The sequence below is a fragment of the Momordica charantia genome, assembly GCF_013281855.1.
Source record: "Momordica charantia cultivar OHB3-1 chromosome 6 unlocalized genomic scaffold, Mcharantia_2.0 BLBB01000006.1, whole genome shotgun sequence".
In the NCBI taxonomy this organism is placed as follows: Eukaryota; Viridiplantae; Streptophyta; class Magnoliopsida; order Cucurbitales; family Cucurbitaceae; genus Momordica; species Momordica charantia.
This window is the reverse complement of record NW_028275164.1, coordinates 12,996,342-13,001,571: the sequence shown is the minus strand read 5'-3', so window position 1 is coordinate 13,001,571 and position 5,230 is coordinate 12,996,342. Positions and strand designations below refer to the sequence as shown.

The window sequence follows — 5,230 nt, the reverse complement described above, 5'->3', positions numbered from 1 at the left end:
TATTGTTTTTCTCTAACTCATTTGCTTTGTTTGAAACCATTTTGAACTCAATGATGCTATTAAATGAGTTGGGTCTTGCATTTTCATGGGTTATTTTTTGGTTTGCAACAAATTGCAATCCATTGCAATATATTGCAAGAAAAAAATCAAATTGAAAAAATGAGTACTACTTCTCTACTATTGTTTTTCTCCAACTCATTTGCTTTATTTGAAACCATTTTGCATTTTTGCTTTGCAATAAGTAAGTTGTAATACTTTGCAAAATGTTGCAATATATTGTTTCAAGAAAAAAAACAACAAAATTTAAAATGTCCACAACTTGGCATTGCACTACCAATCTAACAACAATAACAACAACATTTGTGATAATCAATGGACATATAATTGCGTTACGAATTAAAAAGTGATCCATACACTTCATTTGTTCTTGTATGCAATGGGATTACGACACGTCAGTCTATTATGGCCTCTTTGGTCACATCTGCCACATCTATGCATTTTCGGGGTTTCACCTATAGATGTGATTCTCTTTTTTTGGCGCCGACCAACCCTTGCCATAAATTTTGGAGGTAAGACTTCTATTTCAACATAGTTTGATGGTCTTCCACTCCGAGACATTACCAACTAAAAAAATAGCCTCTGCATATGCAGCCAACAAACATTCATTAGTTAGTAACGATCACATAAACTATATATTTTTATATTCCGCTCCCTTACTGCAGCAATTGCATGTGCACATGGTAGTTTGTCTATTTGAAAGACCTTACAACTGCATTCTCGAGTATTAAGGTCTACTATCTCCTCTTTGTCAATGTCTGCCACTTGAAATTGATAACAAAGAATCGGATGTACCTTTATTGTTACAGATTCATCTTGGTTTTTTTGAACAATTTTGTTCTGCCCATTTCGTCAATGTGGATGTTACTTTTGAGGCTTCATCACAACGCTCCCAAAACAACCTTTGTAACAAAGCTCTCACATGTTCAAGTAATGAAGTAACAAGTAATTCTCTAACGTCCTTTAGTAGAGCATTCATGGACTCTGCTATATTTGTAGTCATCATATTGTATTGTCTTCTAGGGCAATGTGTACGTGCCCAACGTGAAAGTCCAACTTCTTCCAAATATGTACCCACCATTATCAAATGCTGTGATACTCGACCAAAACTCCCTAAATTTTGACTCCCGATAGGCTTTACCAGCATTGACAAACAAATATTCAATTGTTTCATTCGTGAACTTAGCACTTAAATTCTGATTCAAATGGTGAATGCAAATACAATGAAATGCATTGGGAAACACGAAAGCAATAGACTTCGATATGCTACTATTTCGATATGAAACAAAAACTAGGTCCTTAACCGCACCTATTGCTCCTTTTAGCTTTTCCAAAAATCATTTTATGGAATTATCTGTCTCTCTATGAACAATTCCAAAAGCAATGAGATAAATTTGATTATTGTCGTCTAAGCAGGTGGCAATTATCAAAGTACCTCGATATTTGCACGTCAAATATGTTCCATCGATAGCAATAATAGGTCGTATGCAATTCAAAAATCCTCGAATACATGGACCTAGCGCCATAAAATGATATTTGAAGTTTTTTCCATCTTCAAGTTCAACCTCATAAAATGTACCTGGATTGGCCAACTTCAGTGCTTCACCATATCGACGCAATAGATTATATGACTCTACAGGTGATCCCGTTACCCGCATATATGCAAATTCTCTCGCACGCCATGCTTTTTCATTACTCATATTGATCCCGTAGTCTTGTCTCATGTCTTCTATGATCTCTTTTGGCTTGTATTGGCGACCAATTCCACTATATTTAGATTTTATTAATTCTCCAACTATCCAAGCTTTAGCTTGTCTATGATCATGATTCAAAATATCAATTGAACATGAATGAAAGTTCACATACTTTGACATCTTAAATATTTCTGAACCATCCAATCTGACTGCTTGCGTTCTCCACTTACAATTATTATCATTACATGTAACATAAAATATATGTTTCATAGAATTCTTTACTCTGAATTCAAAATTTCTTTTCATTGCCATAATACTCAATTTCATAAATAACTCCCTCTTGTTAAAAAATAAATTTCCAACCTCAAATTCATCATTTGTAGATCTTCCTTCCAACGAAACAGTTTTTCCCATCTATGTTTTATGTCTTGTTGATTTAGATTCATAGTTGACTTTACGATCTACTTTAGGAACATATCACATTTGGTTTCCATAAGAGCTTCCCAATCTACATTTTCATCTCTTTCTTGTGAGGTATTATATGATTCCCAATTAAAGTTCTGACCATCTCGATCATCAAAAAAATTCAATGGAAGGTTATCGTCACGTGAATCATAAGATTCCCATCTACTGGTCTCATTTCTCTCATCAACCCAGCCAACTGGAACTGTAATATCATCTAATGCATCCATTGGTATTGATACATTTGGATTTGAATCTTCAACTTGATTGCTCTCAAAAATAGATTTGTAACAAGGTTTTTCACATTTATTATTCTCATGTATGCCTTCCGTCAAACCTCTACATTTAGGTTCAAATGAGATGTCCAGAGGGACTTCAGCCGCATCTTCGCCCATCAGATAAAACCTTAGATCACTGTCATTGTTGTTTTCAAATGGAGGAGTTTGAGTCCGAGATTTAATCTTATATATGCACTTGATTCTCATAACGAACTCCGCGGGATTAGCTGTGGTGATGAGGTATAATTTATCTAATAGATCTTTGTATGTTATTTCTTTACGTACAATGATTCCTTTCAAAAGGCCTCCTTCATACCCTGTTTGTTTGTCATCCCATACTCCGCCATAACGAATGAAAACTCGAACATGTGTCATTTTTAAAACACCTTGCAATTTTTTTAATTCCTACAACAATATAGAGTCAAAATAGATAAACAAAATGATAGAGGAACACATAAATGACTATTTAAATTCTTCTTTTTTTATCTAAGCAATACAAATAAAACACAAGGTCAATGATTTTAACATTCTGCAACAAACAATGAAAATACAAATTTTAATCTATTGAATACCAGCAATACATTCCAAATAAACCAGAAATATGCAAGATGTTTTTATTCCTACAATATATTGTAATATTTTGCAATGCCAAAAAACTCAAGCGACGAAGAAGAACGTTGGGTGTTGAAATCTTACCGGAGTTCGTTGTTTATCGTTTGCGTGTGCTGCAAGGAAGAGATTTCGTTGAAGGATTTCGTTCAGTTGGGTGTTTCCTACTGTCACTGCCTCAATCGTCGAAATGTTCGCTCGTCATCGTCACCTGAATCAATAGGAGGTTAGTAGTCAGAAGGGGAGAAGCTGAATAGTTGTTGGTGGAAGAAGAAGGATTTTGTGCGTTGGAGGGTTTCTTTTTTGTGTATAATTTCACGTGAGAGAGGGAGGGTTTATACACTTAAAAAGGAAAAAAAATTATAATAAGGGTAGTTACGACTTTTTACCATTAAAAGTTCTACAAGTCTTCAAATGAAAAAATGATCCTGAATCTCTTCAACCCTATTAAAGTTGTCCTAGTTTTGGCAATTTCCCTATAAAAATAGACTTTCTTCCACCATTTTTTTCACAACATAGGAGTTTCACTACTTATACTTAATTACTTTTATTTCCTTCAAAACATCTTTCAAAGATTATTCAATCTTCAAAACATCTTGAGATATTAGTGGCATATTCATCAAGTTGCAAGGGATGCACCCGTCGAATCTATCTATATATTTTAAATACTAGGCTTGTGACGATACCGTTCTACAGTTTTTTGAGGTTGAATAATAGTATTTGACAAGCAATTATCAATGGTGAGCATATGTATTGTAAAAATGAGTTTATAGTTAGGATTTTTTTATACTATTGTTTTTTATTGTTATTTTATAATTAGTGTATTTTTTTTATTTAGAATGTTTTTACTTTTTAGTAATTTTTTTAGAATATTTATTTAGATCAGTTACAAGTTCATATTTTTGTTGTTGAAAAAAAAATCATATAAGTTAATACATCCAAAATTGTTTAATTAATCAAATAGTAAATTAATAAATTAATTATCAATAATATATCAAAACTTTTGATCATTTCATTTTCCAATAATATAATTTTAAAAACAAATTCTTTAATAATTTTAATTATGGTATAAAATTAAATCAATGTTCAACATCTATAACATATTAAATAATAATAATAATACTAATATTAAATAAAAATTTAGACTATACCATTTCTTCAATTTATAAATTTACAAAATATCCTATATAAAATTAATGTTAAATAGTAAATAAATTCATTAATTATCAATAATAAATAAGAAATTAATTATTCCACTATAACGATTATTTGGAATTTAAAAAAGTTAGAATACTAAAAGATTGTTATTATTATTATTTTATTACAAACTAAAAGGTTGTTATTTAATTTATGAATAAGTGGATGATTTTCCCTCGTAATAATTAGTAATATAATTTTAAAAGTTTTATTTATAATTTATAACTATTTTTATAAATATTTTGACTGTTTTACCTGTGTCAAATTTTAAATTTATAAAATATGTCATTTAATAATTATTTATAAATAGCAAATTGATTAATATATTAATTATTAACAATAATACATCTTTAGAATGTAAAAAGGTGGATTAGGAAAAGATTAGTTGTTTCATTACCTATTAATTTAAAGGGTTTTTACTTGAGTTTTATTTAATATTATAATTTCATAAGTGATGGAATTAATAAGGTTTTGTAATTTCTTTCCAACCAACCTTTGAACTTCATTTTTTCCTTATTATTAGTCTCTCTCAATCTGTTGCTCTCAGGTCTCTTTAATCTTAAAATTGAGGTAGTTCAAAACATATGTGATACATATTGAGATTAGTCATATATATATCTCAAATCCAGTTTGAAATTATACAATTTCACTTTGATGTAGTTTAACAATGATGTTTTTTCCAACTACGAAGTGAGACAAATTCTATTTTTACAAATGTGTATATATCTAGACTTTTTGTTTTTGTATTGTTTGTTTACTGGCTATTTTTTTCATTATTCTTTTATAGTTAATATTATTTTTATTTTAGAATATTTATGCCTACTTTGAAATTTATTAGCTTAATATCCTATAGATTCAAATTTTATAATAAATTTAGCATGTTTTTAAAATTATTTTCTCTTATTTCCTAATAACTATAATATAAATATATAA

General features: G+C 29.8%; 1 pseudogene; it reads right to left on the bottom strand.

Moving 5' to 3' along the window:
• Positions 1-330: 330 nt before the first annotated feature.
• On the bottom strand, positions 331-2,866 carry LOC148210703 (uncharacterized; annotated as a pseudogene).
• Positions 2,867-5,230: the final 2,364 nt, after the last annotated feature.